Source organism: Cherax quadricarinatus, chromosome 48 (assembly GCF_038502225.1).
Source record: "Cherax quadricarinatus isolate ZL_2023a chromosome 48, ASM3850222v1, whole genome shotgun sequence".
In the NCBI taxonomy this organism is placed as follows: Eukaryota; Metazoa; Arthropoda; class Malacostraca; order Decapoda; family Parastacidae; genus Cherax; species Cherax quadricarinatus.
Window position 1 is genome coordinate 31,986,075 of NC_091339.1, and position 20,950 is coordinate 32,007,024.

A 20,950-nucleotide genomic window follows, 5' to 3' on the forward strand; every position below is an offset into this window, starting at 1 on the left:
TCGAACTTAATCCGTTCCAGGAGCTAGTTCTAAATTCGAAAAGTCTGAAATTCGAAGCAATATTTCCCATAAGAAATAATGGAAATACAATTAATCTGTTCCAGAAACCCATAAATATTCACACAAAAAATACATATTATAGAGATTAATTACAGTTTTACATACAATAAATACTATAGTTTTTAATTATGTATAGTAATACATATAAAATAACATTTTTACTTACCTTTATTGAAGATTGGTGATGGCATCTGGAAGATAGGGAGGAGGAGAGAGGGAGTTGGGGTTAGTGTTTGGAAGGAGAATCCCCCTACAGGAGGACTTCAGGTAAAGCCCTCTCTGGGGCTACTTCCCTTCTCTGTCTTTTAATGCCACTAGGACCAGCTTGAGAGTCACTGGACCCCTGTCTCACAAAATAACTGTCCACAGTTTAACCCTTTGACTGTCGCGGCCGTATATATACGTCTTACGAGGTACCGTGTTTGACGTATATATACTCATAAATTCTAGCGGCTTCAAATCAAGCAGGAGAAAGCTGGTAGGCCCACATGTGAGAGAATGGGTCTGTGTGGTCAGTGTGCACCATATAAAAAAAATCCTGGAGCACGCAGTGCATAATGAGAAAAAAAAAACTCCGACCGTTTTTTTTAATTAAAATGCCGACTTTGTGGTCTATTTTCGTATAGTATTTATGGTTGTATTCTCGTTTTCTTGGTCTCATTTGATAGAATGGAAAACATATTATAGAAATAGAGGTGATTTTGATTGATTTTACTATAAAAAGAACCTAGAAATGGAGCTCAAAGTAGGGGAAATGTTTGATTTTTGCCAATGTTCAAAAGTAAACAAATGATGCCATTGTCCAATAAATGTCCAACTAGCCATTCTAATATGCAGTCATGAATGGGTTGATGTTATTTATACAATTATTACAGTATTGCAGTAGTCTGCATAATAGTAAGTCTTCTATTTTTTGTTTGAATAAAAATTCAAAATAGAAAGCAAGAGTAATATCAGAGGGGCCTGGAGACATGACTGATGAACAAAGAAAATGTTATTTTAGAGCCAGGAATGTCTGCATTGTTCATTCTGGACCTTATTTTGAAATTGTCATATTTTTTAGTTTTCGTGAAATTGGCCAAATTGCAAATTTCTGACCACATTATTAGGTAGTTGAAATCGGTAAATGGGCAGTTTCTTGTACTCAATCGATAGAAAAAATGGAGTTCTAAAGAAATAGCTATGAGTTTGGGCGACTGGAACAATGGAATTAGCCGAAAATAGGGCTCAAAGTGGGCGAAATCGCCGATTTGTAAACAGCGCCGAGGTCGCTAACTTCGCGAGAGCATAATTCCGTCAGTTTTCCATCAAATTTCGTTTTTTTTGGTGTCATTACAATCGGGAAAAGATTCTCTATCATTTCATAAGAAAAAATAATTTTTTTTTTTTTTAAATTTTGCGACACCAGGAGACACCTCAGGATTGGGGGTTGCGACAGTCAAAGGGTTAATGTTGAAGATTGAGACACTTATGCAGCATATGGGAATCTTTATTCAGGAAACGTTTCGCCACACAGTGGCTTCATCAGTCCAATACAAAGAGGAAGGCGTAAGGAGAGGAGGAGTATGAGGTAATCAGTCCCTCAGCCTGGAGTCGATGTGTTCAGTCCATCAATCTTGTAGAATGTACAGCATAGGGCCGTAGACGTGGCTTATATACTGTAGTGAGGTGAGGTGAAGCAGGCTTATATACACTACAGTATATAAGCCACGTCTACGGCCCTATGCTGTACATTCTACAAGATTGATGGACTGAACACATCGACTCCAGGCTGAGGGACTGATTACCTCATACTCCTCCTCTCCTTACGCCTTCCTCTTTGTATTGGACTGATGAAGCCACTGTGTGGCGAAACGTTTCCTGAATAAAGATTCCCATATGCTGCATAAGTGTCTCAATCTTCAACTTGTCGGTTTTTCAAACCATTCATCACAATTTAACCCTTTGACTGTCGAAAGGCCCAATCCTGAAGTGTCTCCTGGTGTCGCAAAATATTCAAAAAAAAAAAAAAAATTATTTTTTCTTATGAAAATGTTAAGATTATTTTTCTGATTGTTTTAGTCCCCCTAAAAAAATTTTCCATCAGTACTTACCGAGATATAGAGTCCTGAAGTTTGCTGAAATTGATCACTGCGAGCGGCAACAGCTTTTGACTGCCTGCTCACCCGGTAAATTTTGATTTACTTGTATTCGATGGTTTCTTGTTTTTTTCACTATTTTATTTTTTCACATAACTTTTGTGGCCTGTGAGACCAAATTATTGTGCAATGTTCAAATATACACTCGTTGAATGTAACACAATTATAGCAAAAACAGGTATCATTATAATGTTGCTAAAACTTGTTTACACAAACAATCAAGTAAACAAATGTTTATTACGATTGTTTTATAATATATATACATATGTACAATCACTGGACACTTTTCTAGAAGTGCTGCAGCTTGTGGAATTCTTTGAAACATGGGTATAAGCACAATGGTGTCTTACACTCCTCACACATAAAACGAGTGTCTCTGCGTTTTTGTGGGCGTTTTGTGGTATGTCCACAGACAAAACACCTCTTCTGAGCATTTTTCTTGGCAGTAGTAGCAGGCAGTGGTATGGGGTAGTGATCACCAGGCCTCAGACGAGAGGACATGTGTTGATAATTTCGTGGGCGCTGGTCTATTGCAGGTGTTGTTTCTTGGTACTTGAATATTATTTGTCTGATGACTGACAAACAAAATTCACCATATTTGGGTTTCTTCTTGGTCTTCAACTTATACATATTATAAGCATTCAGCATGGAAATGTCAAGAAGATGGAAAAACAGTTTTATGTACCACTTATAACTCTTGCGAACACAGTCAGCAAACCCAATCTGCATGTCACATTTGTCCACTAAGCGCATATTGAGGTTGTAATCCATCACAGCTGCAGGTTTTACAATGGGTTCATTGGTCTCTCTATTCTGCTTGCCAGTGTCTACCATTTCGTGTCGGTGAACTGATGTCAGCAGTGTGACATCACGTTTGTCATGCCACCGAAATGCCATGATGTCATTGGCAGCAAACACCTGCACTTCACCTCTACGACTGCCAGCATCGAACCTAGGCATATGTTTACGATTTCTACGCACTGTGCCACACACATCTGTCATGTTCACTCGCAAGAAATCACTGAGTATAGGGCTTGTGTACCAGTTGTCAGTATATAAAATATGCCCCTTACCAAGATATGGCTCCATCATTGTTCTAACCACATCACCAGAGATACCCAGTAACTTTCTGGTATCTTCCATTCTTTTACCGCCAGTGTACACAATTATATCCAAAACCAGACCAGTTTTGCAATCACACAGAACAAATAACTTTATACCAAAGTGTTTCCTCTTGCTTGGTATATACTGCTTGAATGAGAGTCTTCCTTTGAACAAAATCAAAGACTCGTCAATAACAAGCTTCCTGAAGGGATAAAAATACATACAGCACTTTTGTTTCAGGTACATAAACACACGTCTGATCTTATATAACCTGTCGCTTCTGTCAGGCCTGGTTTTGTCTGAAAAGTGTAACATACGTAACAGTAACACAAATCTATTCACTGGTATAATGTCACTGAAAGCAGGGGTTGAAATCAGGCGGTCTGTCGGCTAGTATGTGTTGACACTATGCTTATACACATGTGGCATAAGCATTATTGTGGCAAAGAACAGATACATCTCTGCCACAGTTGTGTCCTTCCACTGGTGTAGGCGTGATCTTGGTGACAGAATAGTGTTTGCCATGGTGTACTCATAGTATGTATTGCTTTCCCTGACAATAATGTCCATCAGGGGTTCATCGAAGAACAACTGAAAGCATTCCAGTTCAGTGGGATTGTTCCCAAGTGTACATGATGGCCGTATTCCACTTTGTCCTCCATCAAAGTCATGGGGATTGGGAACAAACTCGTCATCTTGCTGCCAATCCCAGATGCGGTCAGCTGGTGCGTTCTGGATATTGTAATGTGGTTGTGGTTGTGCAGGTTGTGGTTGTGGGAGTGTGGGGTCGGGTGAGGCTGGTTGTAGTTGTGCAGAGTCAGCAGCGCGGGTAGTAGCGTGGCCCGCTGCTGGTGTCACATGACTCATGCCACCATCACTATCACCACCACCGCCTGCTGCCTCACTTGCATCATTGATACCCATCGTAACAATATCGTCATCTTCACTATCAGGACGTGGTGTAGGGCCACGGGATGTGCTCCGAGATGTACTCCTTCCTCTTGGAAGAGCATATGGCACACTACCAGACCGCATGCGACGTCGTATATACTGCCGCTTCACTGGGGAATATTCACCCTCACTGTCACAACTAGAACTGCTTTCAATAACCTTGAAATCACTATCACTATCACTTGCACTGCTCACATCTGAGTCTTGTACATGGGCAAATAGTTTCCTCTTTCGTCCTGGTACAGGTGAACATGAACGAGCCGGCCCAGCACCAGAGGTGGAAGGTTGTGGGTCATCTGGGTTTTCATCACTAATTATGTTATCCTGGGTAATTTTCTCGGTCACACCCGCTTCAAAACCAGGGAATTCACTTTCACTGACACTATCATCACTGTTTGAGCTATCACTTGGGAACAAAAGACCTCCAATCCGCCGAGGAGTGAGGAACTTCTTACCGCGAGGCATGGTGAAAATGGACTACCAAGATGGCGTTCCCACAATGCACCGCTGAGTCCCAGATTTTTTTCACAGGGTGCACACCGACCACTGAGACCCATTCTCTCTCGTGTAGGCCTACCAGCCCTCTCCCGCTTGATTTGAAGCCGCTAGAATTTATGCGTATAGATACATCAAACACGGTATCTCCCATGACGTATATATACGACCGCGACAGTCAAAGGGTTAACAATGCAAACATTCCTGGCACCAAAATAACATTTTCTTTGTTCATTAGTCACGGCTCCAGGCCCCTCTTATATTACTCTTGCTTACCGTTTGGAGTTTTTATTCACACAAAAAATAGAAGATTTACGGTTATGCAGAGTACTGCATTATTGTAATAATTGTATAAATAATGTCAACTCATTCTTGACTGCATATTGGAATCTTATGGAAATTTCGCTCGTGTATGAAAGCAAAAAACTGACCAATTAGCTGCTCGTATTTGGAAAAACTCGCACGTGGATGGGCTCACAAGTAGAGGCTCCACTGTATTTGTACAGAAGAGCTCCCTTTATATAGCAGGTTAGGTGCCAGGTTACTGCTGTCAAGTGAAAAAATCACTGAGGTAAAATATAGGATTTTTTCACTTTCAAATGCAATACGTTTATCATATACAGAAGGGCTTCACTTTACTGTGTTTTGTCTTATGGTGTTCCACTAATATGGCAATTTCAAAATATGACCAAAACTCACTATACGGCTCCTTGCCTTTTTAATACGGCGCACCCCACCCAGTTTGTTTACATTCTCCATGAGCGCATCTCTCTATTATGTCAGGGAACTTTCCAAAATTTCAACTGTTTTATTAAAGTTACTGTATTGCATGTTATATATGTACTCTGATAATTATACTTATTTGTACCTGCACCTAAATATACTTACACACTCTGCTGGCATGCAAGTACACATTAAAATCTCTGCTGGCATGCAAGTACACATTAAAATCACAAGTGTGTCCCACTAGTCTTAACGCCATAGTAATAATACTAATACATATTAATAATCACTCTTGGATACATTAAATGACCTATTTTATGTTAATATAGACATTTCCATTAACCCTTTGACTGTTTCGGTCGTATATATACAGTAGGGCCCCACTTATAAGGCAGGTTAGGTTCCAGGTTATCGTAGGAAAGCAGACATCGCCGGAAAGCAGACATCACCATTTTTTTCCATTTATAAATGCATATAAATGCCAGACAACAAGTTTACACTAAATTATATAAAGTTAGTAATAGAACTAGGCATTAAAAACAAAAAGTGAAATACATACACAGTACATTCATTACTTATCTTAAAGTATTTCTAATCTTAATGTAGGGAGAGAGGTGAGTAGTACTTATTTGTACAAAGTCAGGTGTAGGTAGCCCTGGTTCCCCGTCTCATACTTAACCCTTTCAGGGTTTCCGACGTACTAGTACAGTTTACGCACCAGGGTTATTGATGTACTAGTACGCCTAAATTCTAGTGCCCTCAAATCTAGCAAGGGAAAGCTGGTAGGCCTACATATGAAAGGATGGGTCTATGTGGTCAGTGTGTGTGCAGTATAAAAAAAAATCCTGCAGCACACAGTGCGTAATGAGAAAAAAAAAAAAACTTTGATCAAGTTTTTGGTTTAAAACAGAGATTTTGCACTGTATTTTTGTATAAAAGAAACACTACCTGTTTATAAATTCAAGTCTCTTCTCAAAGATCACTTACTCACTCAAAACCAAATAAATACTGAATAACTGAACCTTATAAATTGTATATTTTAAATGTTTCTCACAATTATATCACATAAATGTTAAACCTAAGACCCAATCTAACTTTATTATTTTTTAAATACACTACCTAACAGAATACTTCATATGACTGAATGTACAACAATGCAAGCAACCATACAGTGGACCCCCGCATAGCGACCTTAATCCGTGCAAGAGGGCTGATTGTTATGCGAAATGTTCGGTATGCGAATGAATTTTCCCCATAAGAAATAATGGAAATCAAATTAATCCGTGCAAGACACCCAAAAGTATGAAAAAAAAATTTTTACCACATGAAATATACATTTTCCTACACACAAAGAGAAGGATACATGCACAATAGTAGAGTAGTACATGCACAATATATATTGTGCATGTACTACTCTACTAAATGAAGAATAAATGACACTTACCTTTATTGAAGATGCAGCAATGACTGATGAGACACTGTGTCCTGGGAGTGCCTTTTCCTCCTGAGTACTGTAGGTCCTGTTTGGCATTTTCTTCCAGAACAGGCCTTATCACACTGTGTATGCCACTACGATTCTTAAATCTCTCAAACCAACCTTTGCTGGCTTTAAATTCACCAATATGAGCACTAGTTCCAGGCATTTTTCCCTGTTCACCTGGGTGTTAGTCGACTGGTGTGGGTTGCATCCTGGGAGACAAGATTAAGGACCCCAATGGAAATAAGTTAGACAGTCTTCGATGACACTGACTTTTTTGGGTTATCCTGGGTGGCAAATCCTCTGGGGTTAATTGTTTCTTGGTATTCTCAATAAGCCACACCAACAACGGAGCAGCAACAGACGATGCTACAGCAGCAACAGACGATGCTACAGCAGCAGCAGACGATGCTACAGCAGCAGCAGCAGCTGACGGTGGTACAGCAGCAACAGACGATGCACAGCAGCTACAGCAGCAGCAGACGATGCTACAGCAGCAGCAGACGATGCTACAGCAGCAGCAGACGATGCTACAGCAGCAGCAGACGATGCTACAGCAGCAGCAGACGATGCTACAGCAGCAGCAGACGATGCTACAGCAGCAGCAGACGATGCTACAGCAGCAGCAGACGATGCTACAGCAGCAGCAGACGGTGCTACAGCAGCAGCAGCAGCTGACGGTGGTACAGCAGCAGCAGCAACAGCAGCAGCAGCTGACAGTGCAGCAGCAGCTGACGGTGGTACAGCAGCAGCAGCAGCTGTACCACCAATAGTAGCGATGGTTGATTGGGGTTTATTATACAACCTGGCCAGCTCGGAGACACGCACTCCACTTTCATACTTATCAATGATCTTTTTCTTCATCTCTATAGTAATTCTCACCCTTATTGCTGTAGGGTTGGCACTAGAAGCTTTCTTGGGGCCCATGGTCACTTATTTTCCAGAAAAAATCACCAAAAACACTGTAATAATACGAAATGTTCCGATTGTATGCTTGGATGTTACCGCGGAGGCTGGCTGGTAAACAATGCCACCGGCGGAACATGTGAGCGTGGCTCAGGCCGCACATTGGACGCGTCTCGGACGAAGGGCGGTGAGCGGGTTTTTGGGCGGTATGCGAGGCAAAATTTTTGCGAAAAAAGCGAGCGGTATGCGGATTGTACGGTATGCGATGCGTGCGGTATGCGGGGATCCACTGTATGAGCCCTATTTTCGGCCAATTCCACTGTACTAGTTGACAAAAATCATAACTATTTCGCTAGAACTCCATTTTTTCTATCGAATGAGTACAAGTAACCACCCATTTACGAATTTCAACTATACAATACAGTGGTCAGATTTTAGCAATTTTGCCAATTTCACACAAATTTCAAAAGATGCCAATTTCCAAATAGGGTCCAGAATAAACAAGACAGACATTCCTGGCACTAAAATAACATTTCCTCTGTTCATTAGTCACATCCCCAGGCCTCTGTTACATTTCTTTCACTTTCCACTTCGAATTTTTAATCTCACACAAAATAGAAGATTTACTGTTATGCAGACTACTGCATTAATGAATAAATGGTATAAATAATATCAGCACACTTGTGAAAGAATATTAGACTCACCAGTTGATGTGTATTGGACGCTTGGCATGATTTGTTTACCTTTGAACTTTGGTAAAAATTGATCATTTCTGCTACTTTGAGTTCAATTTCAAGGTACTTTTCATTGTAAAACCAGTCAAAATCATCTCAATTTCTGTAATATGTCTTCCATTCTATAAAATGAGACCAAGAAAACTAGAATATCCCTCATCAATTCTATGATTCACCTCATCTTTCATAGACCCATCCGCTGACACGTCCACTCCCAAATATCTGAATACGTTCACCTCCTCCATACTCTCTCCCTCCAATCTGATATTCAATCTTTCATCACCTAATCTTTTTGTTATCCTCATAACCTTACTCTTTCCTGTATTCACCTTTAATTTTCTTCTTTTGCACACCCTACCAAATTCATCCACCAATCTCTGCAACTTCTCTTCAGAATCTCCCAAGAGCACAGTGTCATCAGCAAAGAGCAGCTGTGACAACTCCCACTTTGTGTGTGATTCTTTATCTTTTAACTCCACGCCTCTTGCCAAGACCCTCGCATTTACTTCTCTTACAACCCCATCTATAAATATATTAAACAACCACGGTGACATCACACATCCTTGTCTAAGGCCTACTTTTACTGGGAAAAAATTTCCCTCTTTCCTACATACTCTAACTTGAGCCTCACTATCCTCGTAAAAACTCTTCACTGCTTTCAGTAACCTACCTCCTACACCATACACTTGCAACATCTGCCACATTGCCCCCCTATCCACCCTGTCATACGCCTTTTCCAAATCCATAAATGCCACAGAATATAACTAGAATATAACCATAAATACCATACAAAATTACAGTGCAAAGTCTCTGTTTTAATCCAAAAATCTCATTATGCACTGTGTGCTGCAGTATTTTTTTTATACTGCGCACACTGACCACATAGACTCATTCTTTCATAAGTAGGCCTACCAGCTTTCTCTCACTAGATTTGAGGGTGCTAGAATTTAGGCGTACTAGTACGTCAAAAACCCTGGTGCGTAAGTCGTACTAGTACGTCCGAAACCCTGAAAGGGTTAATATATATTTAAAACATCCCAGAGAGTTAAAATACACATACAGTACACTCACTATTTACCTTAATATAAGTGTAGTCTTAATGTAGGAAGAGAGGCAAGTAGTATTTATTTGTAGGAAGTCAGTGAGGTAGCCGGCTACCTACACTGTGGCCCAGAGCCATATTATTAGCATTGACATACCTTGTTCACTGAATTTAATCGTTTCTATCAACTACCTTTAGATGCCATCATAAACGAAGGGAGAAGTAATGAATAATTCATGCCAAAAATTGTAAACAAAAATGGAGTGGGGGAGTGGCTGGGCCAAACGCAGATTCATACACATTTTCTCTGGTGCCTGACCACAGAAAACATAATGTTATCCCTCCGCCCGGCTACAACACAGGTCCACAAGTATTATTATCAGAGCACATATAAAATATGCAACAAATGCCAGACAAGTAACTTTTATTAAGTTAGCAATAGAAATAGGCATTAAAAACACAATAAAAGGTAAGATACACACAGAGTACACTTATTACTTACCTTAAAATATTAATATTAATGTGTGAGAGGTAAGTGGCAGGGTGTTTATTGAATAAAATCAGAATGGCACACCATCATCCTCTAATTTGGCACTTAAAGCAAGAGGCTTACGACTCCTCTTTTTATCACAGCTAAGCTTAGACGCCATCATCAATGAGAGCCAACTAGTTAACAAAAGAGTAAACGAGAGAGAGAATAAGATACAGAGTTCAGACAATGTAAGAACACAAACTGAACAGGTAGTGGGCGATCACTTTGTCAGGCAAAATAAATATGTATTAATGTGTGCCTGCTTTTAGTTAAGAGTTCGTAAAACTTTTACCTCACAATATTTTTTTTATTATAATAATTATCTCACAATTCAAATACATGTACTCTTATATTGTGTACAAATTGTACAAGTTAGTACAGAATAAACAAACAGCAACGCTCCCGTTCTCATGCATCACACCAGTTTTAGAGTGAATGAATATGATATTATTATCATCATAATAAAAAAGCGCTAAACCCACAAGGGTCGTGAATTACTATATACAGTGGACCCTTGCCTAACGAACTCATCGCATAATGTTAAATCTGCCTAACGAAGTGTTTGAGCATAAAAATTTTGCACCGCCTAACGATAAAAAACTCGCCAAACGTGATTCATCTGGGACCTGTCCACACTGCCCCGTGGGTGCCAGTGTTTACAAGCCAGCCAGTGCAGTCGCATCTATGCATACATTCGGTACAATTCACATTATCCCAGTGTTTTTAGTGCTTGTAACTGCAAAATAGGTCACCATGGACCCCAAGAAAGCAAAAAGGGCAAGAATTACAATGCAATTGAAAAAAAAGAGATTAAAGAAATGTGTGCAAAGTGGGTTGAACTGCAAACTTTTATGGATGAAAATCACCCTAACACAGCTATTGTAAGCCATGCTGGTGACTATTACAATGACAATGTTGTGGCCCATTTTAGGCAAATCTTAAAGGAACGCAAGGTACAGAGCTCTATGGACAGATTTGTTGTGCAACAGAGGTCCAGTGACTCTCAAGCTGGTCCTAGTGGCATTAAAAGAAGAAGGGAAGTAACCCCGGAAAAGAACTTGCTACCTCAAGTCCTCATGGAAGGGGATTCCCCTTCCAAACAATAACAACTTCCACCATCTCCCCTTCTCCCATCCCATCAATCATCACCAAATCTTCAATAAACGTAAGTGTCATGTATTCTCTACTTAGTTGAGCAGTAATTGTACATGGGTGTATGAAAATGTATACAGTAGGGCCCCACTTATACGGCGGGTTAGGTTCCAGGCTGTCGCCGGAAAGCAGACATCGTCGGAAGGCAGAACGCCATTTTTTCCATTTATAAATGCATATAAATGCCAGACAACAAGTTTACACTAAATTATATTAAGTTAGTAATAGAACTAGGCATTAAAAACACACAAAGTAAAATACAGTCACAGTAAATTCATTACTTATCTTAAAGTATTTGTAATCTTAATGTAGTGAGAAAGGTGAGTAGTACTTATTTGTAGGAAGTCAGGTGCAGGTAGCCCAGGTGTAGGTAGCACTGGCTCCCCATCTCATACTTAATATACGATATTTAAAACATCCCAGAGAGGTAAAATGCATATACAGTACACTCATTATTTACCTTAAAATATGTTATTTTATTTTATTATCACACTGGCCGATTCCCACCAAGGCAGGGTGGCCCAAAAAAGAAAAACTTTCACCATCATTTACTCCATCACTGTCTTGCCAGAAGGGTGCTTTACACTACAGTTTTTAAACTGCAACATTAACACCCCTCCTTCAGAGTGCAGGCACTGTACTTCCCATCTCCAGGACTCAAGTCCGGCCTGCCGGTTTCCCTGAACCCCTTCATAAATGTTACTTTGCTCACACTCCAACAGCACGTCAAGTATTAAAAACCATTTGTCTCCATTCACTCCTATCAAACACGCTCACGCATGCCTGCTGGAAGTCCAAGCCCCTCGCACACAAAACCTCCTTTACCCCCTCCCTCCAACCTTTCCTAGGCCGACCCCTACCCCGCCTTCCTTCCACTACAGACTGATACACTCTTGAAGTCACTCTGTTTCGCTCCATTCTCTCTACATGTCCGAACCACCTCAACAACCCTTCCTCAGCCCTCTGGACAACAGTTTTGGTAATCCCGCACCTCCTCCTAACTTCCAAACTACGAATTCTCTGCATTATATTCACACCACACATTGCCCTCAGACATGACATCTCCACTGCCTCCAGCCTTCTCCTCGCTGCAACATTCATCACCCATGCTTCACACCCATATAAGAGCGTTGGTAAAACTATACTCTCATACATTCCCCTCTTTGCCTCCAAGGACAAAGTTCTTTGTCTCCACAGACTCCTAAGTGCACCACTCACCCTTTTCCCCTCATCAATTCTATGATTCACCTCATCTTTCATAGACCCATCCGCTGACACGTCCACTCCCAAATATCTGAATACATTCACCTCCTCCATACTCTCTCCCTCCAATCTGATATCCAATCTTTCATCACCTAATCTTTTTGTTATCCTCATAACCTTACTCTTTCCTGTATTCACTTTTAATTTTCTTCTTTTGCACACCCTACCAAATTCATCCACCAATCTCTGCAACTTCTCTTCAGAATCTCCCAAGAGCACAGTGTCATCAGCAAAGAGCAACTGTGACAACTCCCATTTTATGTGTGATTCTTTATCTTTTAACTCCACGCCTCTTGCCAAGACCCTCGCATTTACTTCTCTTACAACCCCATCTATAAATATATTAAACGCCGTCATTGTTTACAAGCCAGGGTGGCCGGTTGCATGCATACATTCGATACATTTTGTATTATTCCATTATTTATAGTGCTTGTAACTGCTAAATAAGCCACCATGGGCCCAAAGAAAGCTTCTAGTGCCAACCCTGTGGTAAAAAGAGTGATAAATACTATCGTACCACAGTCGGAGGGCTAGCCACCCAGGATAACCCAAGAAAGTCAGTGCATCATCGAGGACTCTCTAACTTATTTCCATTGGGGTCCTTAATCTTGTCTCCCAGGATGCAACCCACACCAGTCGACTAACACCCAGGTGAACAGGGAAAAACGCCTGGAACTAGTGCTCATATTGGTGAATTTAAAGCCAGCAAAGGTTGGTTTGAGAGATTTAAGAATCGTAGTGGCATACGCAGTGTGATAAGGTCTGTTCTGGAAGAAAATGCCAAACAGGACTTACAGTACTCAGGAGGAAAAGGCACTCCCAGGACACACTGTCTCATCAGTCATTGCTGCATCTTCAATAAAGGTAAGTGTCATTTATTCTTCATTTAGTAGAGTAGTACATACACAATATATACTGTGCATGTACTACTCTACTATTGTGCATGTATCCTTCTCTTTGTGTGTAGGAAAATGTATATTTCATGTGGTAAAAAAAAAATTTTCATACTTTTGGGTGTCTTGCACGGATTAATTTGATTTCCATTATTTCTTATGGGGAAAATTCATTCGCATAACGATAATTTCGCATAACAATGAGCTCTCATGAATGGATTAATATCGTTATGCGGGGGTCCACTGTATATTACCACAGACAACTGGTGGGAGCTCCATTGTTGGTGCTAGGGAGGATAGGAATAAGACAGGGAAACATGCACCAACAGGGAATACAGTCACAGAAACCCAAGGCAAACGGAAACCAAGCCTGTGCACATACTATGCACTTGGTATCTGCAGACATGGGAAATCTGGAAAAACAGACGGGACGTGCAACTATGACCACCCTAGAAAATGCCATGCCCATATGACAACTCCCTTCCTGTAAGCTTTTTCACCCTGAACTGTGTACCTCTTCAGTACAGGAAAGACTGTGCTATACTTAAATTAACAGGCATACCATCTAAAGGGGACAAAAAGATACAAAACATCCAGGCCATGGGAAAACCTGGGTAGCCACAGCCACTCAAGAATGAGAGGTTTTTTAGTGCCAGGAAGGAAAAAAAAACTGGCAGGAAATGGCAGAAATCGTACACCAAATCCAGTCATTCCTGGAGTGGAACCACAGTCGATGGCCTCCACTCCAAACCAACAGATACAGATACTAATGCCGGAAAAAAAATCCCCCCCCAGTACCAACAATACCACCAGTCCGATGACATTCTTCTTTGCAAATATACAGGGTCTAAAGCCAGCAACAAACAAAATACCTTTCATCCGTGGACTGCTTGCAGAGGCAAAGGCAATGTTCGCGGCTTTCACTGAGACCCACATAAAGGATCACTTGGACAACGAAATATGGATCCCAGGTTACAACCTATACAGATGTGACAGAGTGAACAGGCAAAAGGGGGGGGGGGTTGGCTTGTACAATGCAGAGTCACTTGTTTGCACAGAACTGCTTAATGCCTCAAATGATGTAGTGGAAGTTTTAGCAGGAAAGGTCGAGAACCAAAACCTAGTCATTGTGGTAGTCTACAAGCCTCCGGATGCAACATCCCAGCAATTCCAGGAACAGCTGTTAAAAATTGACCACTGTCTGGAAAATCTTACAGCTCCTGCATCCAACATCTTGCTCCTGGGGGATTTCAACTTAAGGCACCTAAAATGGAGGAATATAGCAAATAATATTGTTGCAGTAATAACACCAGAAGGCAGCTCTGATGAAAACTCACACTCACACGAGCTTTTAAATCTCTGCACAAAATTCAATTTAAACCAGCAAATAATAGAGCCTACTAGACTGGAGAATACACTAGACCTCATCTTCACTAACAATGATGATCTGATAAGAAATGTCACCATATCAAAAACAATATACTCAGATCACAACATAATTGAGGTTCAGACATGTATGCGTGGAGCCCCAGATCGACATAATGAGACTAGTCACGAGGGAGCATTCACCAAATTCAACTTCAATAACAAAAACATAAAGTGGGACCAAGTAAACCAAGTCCTAACCGATATAAGCTGGGAAGATATACTAAGCAACATAGACCCCAACTTATGCCTAGAACAGATTAACTTGGTGGCACTCGATGTATGCACAAGGCTTATTCGTCTAAGAAAAAGGAGGAGTAGATGCAAAATAGAAAGAGACAGGCACTCCCTTTACAGGCGACGGAAAAGAATATCAGAGCGGCTAAAAGAGGTCAGTATATCTGAAATGCGTAGGGAGACACTGGTCAGAGAAATAGCAAGCATCGAACTTAAGCTAAAGGAATCTTATAGGAGTCAGGAATCGCGGGAAGAACTAAAAGCCATAAATGAAATCGAAAGAAACCCAAAGTATTTCTTCTTCTATGCCAAATCAAAGTCGAGAACAACGTCCAGAATTGGGCCCCTACTTAAACAAGGTGGGTCCTACACAGATGACAGCAAGGAAATGAGTGAGCTACTCAAGTCCCAATATGACTCAGTTTTTAGGAAGCTGCTAACCAGACTGAGAGTCGAAGATCAAAATGAATTTTTTATGAGAGAGCCACAAAATTTGATTAACACAAGCCTATCCGATGTTATCCTGATGCCAAATGACTTCGAACAGGCGATAAATGACATGCCCATGCACTCTGCCCCAGGGCCAGACTCACGGAACTCTGTGTTCATCAAGAACTGCAAGAAGCCCCTATCACGAGACTTTTCCATCCTATGGAGAGGGAGCATGGACACGGGGGTTGTCCAACAGTTACTAAAAACAACAGACATAGCTCCACTCCACAAAGGGGGCAGTAAAGCAACAGCAAAGAACTACAGACCAATGGCACTAACATCCCATATCATAAAAATCTTTGAAAGGGTCCTAAGAAGCAAGATCACCACCCATCTAGAAACCCATCAGTTACACAACCCAGGGCAACATGGGTTTAGAACAGGTCACTCCTGTCTGTCTCAACTATTGGATCACTACGACAAGGTCCTAAATGCACTAGAAGACAAAAAGAATGCAGATGTAATATATACAGACATTGCAAAAGCCTTCGACAAGTGTGACCATGGCGTAATAGCACACAAAATGCGTGCTAAAGGAATAACAGGAAAAGTCGGTCGATGGATCTATAATTTCCTCACTAACAGAACACAAGAGAGTAGTCATCAACAGAGTAAAGTCCGAGGCAGCTACGGTGAAAAGCTCTGTTCCACAAGGCACAGTACTCGCTCCCATCATGTTCCTCATCCTCATATCCGACATAGACAAGGATGTCAGCCACAGCACCGTGTCTTCCTTTGCAGATGACACCCGAATCTGCATGACAGTGTCTTCCATTGCAGACACTGCAAGGCTCCAGGCGGACATCAACCAAATCTTTCAGTGGGCTGCAGAAAACAATATGAAGTTCAACGATGAGAAATTTCAATTACTCACATATGGTAAACACGAGGAAATTAAATCTTCATCAGAGTACAAAACAAATTCTGGCCACAAAATAGAGCGAAACACCAACGTCAAAGACCTGGGAGTGATTATGTCGGAGGATCTCACCTTCAAGGACCATAACATTGTATCAATCGCATCTGCTAGAAAAATGACAGGATGGATAATGAGAACCTTCAAAACTAGGGAGGCCAAGCCCATGATGACACTCTTCAGGTCACTTGTTCTATCTAGGCTGGAATATTGCTGCACACTAACAGCACCTTTCAAGGCAGGTGAAATTGCTGACCAAGAAAATGTACAGAGAACCTTCAGGGCGCGCATAACGGAGATAAAACACCTCAATTACTGGGAGCGCTTGAGGTTCCTGAACCTGTATTACCTGGAACGCAGGTGGGAGAGATACATGATTATATACACCTGGAAAATCCTAGAGGGACTAGTACCGAACTTGCACACGAAAATCACTCACTACGAAAGCAAAAGACTTGGCAGATGATGCAACATCCCCCCAATGAAAAGCAGGGGTGTCACTAGCACGTTAAGAGACCATACAATAAGTGTCAGGGGCCCGACACTGTTTAACTGCCTCCCAGCATACATAAGGGGGATTACCAACAGACCCCTGGCAGTCTTCAAGCTGGCACTGGACATGCACCTAAAGTCGGTTCCTGACCAGCCGGGCTGTGGCTCGCACGTTGGTTTGCGTGCAGCCAGCAGCAACAGTCTGGTTGATCAGGCTCTGATCAACCAGGAGGCCTGGTCACAGACCGGGCCGTGGGGGCGCTGACCCCCGAAACTCTCTCCAGGTAAACTCCAGGATACAGTGTTATACTAGTGTTATACTACAGTGTTATACTACAGTGTTATACTACAGTGTTATACTAGTGTTACACTACAGTGTTATACTACAGTGTTATACTACAGTGTTATACTACAGTGTTACACTACAGTGTTATACTACAGAGTTATACTACAGTGTTATACTACAGTGTTATACTAGTGTTACACTACAGTGTTATACTACAGTGTTATACTACAGTGTTATACTACAGTGTTACACTACAGTGTTATACTACAGTGTTATACTACAGTGTTATTATGCAGTGTTATACTACAGTGTTATACTACAGTGCTATACTATGGTGTTATACTACAGTGTTATACTACAGTGTTATACTACAGTGTTATACTACAGTGTTATACTACAGTGTTATACTACAGTGTTATACTACAGTGTTATACTACAGTGTTACTAGTGCAGTGTTATGGTGCAGTGTTATGGTGCAGTGTTATGCAGTGTTATGGTGCAGTATTATAGTGCAGTGTTATAGTGCAGTGTTATGATGCAGTGTTATGGTGCAGTGTTATGGTGCAGTACTATAGTACAGTGTTATAGTGCAGTGTTATGGTGCAGTGTTATGGTGCAGTGCTATGGTGCAGTGTTATAGTGTAGTGATACAGTGCAGTGTTATGGTGCAGTGCTATAGTGCAGTGTTATGGTGCAGTGTTATAGTGCAGTGTTATAGTGCAGTGTTATGGTGCAGTGTTATAGTGCAGTGTTATAGTGCAGTGTTGTGGTACAGTGTTATAGTGCAGTGTTATGGTGCAGTGTTATGGTGCAGTGTTATGCAGTGTTATACTGCAGTGTTATCATAGTGCAGTGTTATACTGCAGTGTTATCATAGTGCAGTGTTATACTGCAGTGTTATCATAGTGAGGTGTTATCTTAGTGCAGTGTTATACTGCAGTGTTATCTTAGTGCAGTGTTATACTGCAGTGTTATCATAGTGCAGTGTTATACTGCAGTGTTATACTGCAGTGTTATCATAGTGCAGTGTTATAGTGCAGTGTTATCATAGTGCAGTGTTATACTACAGTGTTATACTGCAGTGTTATCATAGTGCAGTGTTATAGTGCAGTGTTATACTGCAGTGTTATAGTGCAGTGTTATCATAGTGCAGTGTTATAGTGCAGGGTTATCATAGTGCAGTGTTATAGTGCAGTGTTATAGTGCAGTGTTATATCATAGTGCAGTGTTATAGTGCAGTGTTATACTGCAGTGTTATTAGTGTTATAGTGCAGTGTTATACTGCAGTGTTATACTGCAGTGTTATAGTGCAGTGTTACAGTGCATTGTTATATTGCAGTGTTATCAGTGTTATAGTGCAGTGTTATTAGTGTTACTGCAGTGTTATCATAGTGTTGTGTTATACTGCAGTGTTATCATAGTGTTGTGTTATACTGCATTGTTATACTGCAGTGTTATACTACAGTGTTATCATAGTGCAGTGTTATCATAGTGTTGTGTTATACTGCAGTGTTATCATAGTGTTGTGTTATACTGCATTGTTATACTGCAGTGTTATTGCATACATAGTGCAGTGTTATACTAGTGCAGTGTTATACTGCAGTGTTATTAGTGTTACATAGTGCAGTGTTATAGTGCAGTGTTATAGTTGCAGTGTTATATACAGTGTTATAGTGCAGTGTTATACTGCAGTGTTATCATAGTGCACTGCATTGTTATACTGCAGTGTTATACTACTGCAGTGTTATACTGCAGTGTTATACTGCAGTGTTATACTGCAGTGTTATACTATAGTGCAGTGTTATACTGCAGTGTTATAGTGCAGTGTTATACTGCAGTGTTATTATAGTGCAGTGTTATCAGTGTTATACTGCAGTGTTATTATATCATAGTGCAGTGTTATAGTGCAGTGTTATACTGCAGTGTTCAGTGTTATACTGCAGTGTTATACTGCAGTGTTATACTGCAGTGTTATACTACAGTGTTATATACTGCAGTGTTATACTGCAGTGTTATACTGCAGTGTTATACTGCAGTGTTATAGTGCAGTGTTATAGTGCAGTGTTATACTGCAGTGTTATACTGCAGTGTTATACTGCAGTGTTATAGTGCAGTGTTATAGTGTTGCAGTGTTATACTGCAGTGTTATAGTGCAGTGTTATAGTGCAGTGTTCATAGTGCAGTGTTATACTGCAGTGTTATACAGTGTTATAGTGCAGTGTTATACTAGTGCAGTGTTATACTGCAGTGTTATAGTGCAGTGTTATACTGCAGTGTTATACTGCAGTGTTATACTGCAGTGTTATAGTGCAGTGTTATACTGCAGTGTTATAGTGCAGTGTTATACTGCAGTGTTATACTGCAGTGTTATACTGCAGTGTTATACTGCAGTGTTATCATAGTGCAGTGTTATAGTGCAGTGTTATACTGCAGTGTTATACTGCAGTGTTATAGTGCAGTGTTATACTGCAGTGTTATACTGCAGTGTTATACTGCAGTGTTATAGTGCAGTGTTATACTGCAGTGTTATACTGCAGTGTTATAGTGCAGTGTTATCATAGTGCAGTGTTATAGTGCAGTGTTATAGTGCAGTGTTATAGTGCAGTGTTATAGTGCAGTGTTATAGTGCAGTGTTATAGTGCAGTGTTATCATAGTGCAGTGTTATAGTGCAGTGTTATAGTGCAGTGTTATAGTGCAGTGTTATACTGCAGTGTTATACTGCAGTGTTATACTGCTGTGTTATACTGCAGTGTTATACTGCAGTGTTATACTGCAGTGTTAGAGTGCAGTGCTATACTGCAGTGTTATACTGCAGTGTTATAGTGCAGTGTTATAGTGCAGTGTTATAGTGCAGTGTTATAGTGCAGTGTTATAGTGCAGTGTTATAGTGCAGTGTTATCATAGTGCAGTGTTATAGTGCAGTGTTATAGTGCAGTGTTATACTGCAGTGTTATAGTGCAGTGTTATAGTGCAGTGTTATACTGCAGTGTTATACTGCAGTGTTATACTGCAGTGTTATACTGCAGTGTTATAGTGCAGTGTTATAGTGCAGTGTTATACTGCAGTGTTATACTGCAGTGTTATAGTGCAGTGTTATACTGCAGTGTTATAGTGCAGTGTTATAGTGCAGTGTTATACTGCAGTGTTATACTGCAGTGTTATACTGCAGTGTTATAGTGCAGTGTTATACTGCAGTGTTATACTGCAGTGTTATACTGCAGTGTTATACTGCAGTGTTATAGTGCAGTGTTATACTGCAGTGTTATACTGCAGTGTTATACTGCAGTGTTATACTGCAGTGTTATACTACAGTGTTATACTACAGTGTTATACTAGTGTTATACTACAGTGTTATACTGCAGTGTTATACTGCAGTGTTATACTGCAATGTTATACTACAGTGTTATACTACAGTGTTATACTACAGTGTTATACTACAGACCCAGTGTTATACGGTTACAAAGCATGGCTTGCTTCTGCAGTGTTATTAGGAGCTGGAGTTGTGGGGAATGAGGCTTCTAGCAGTGAGGTGCAGTCTGTCTCTCGCTGTGAGGAGGCTGTAGTTGGGGAGTAGCAACGGCTACCAGCAGTGAGGTGCAGTCCAGCACCTGCTACAAGTGGCGAGTGGTTC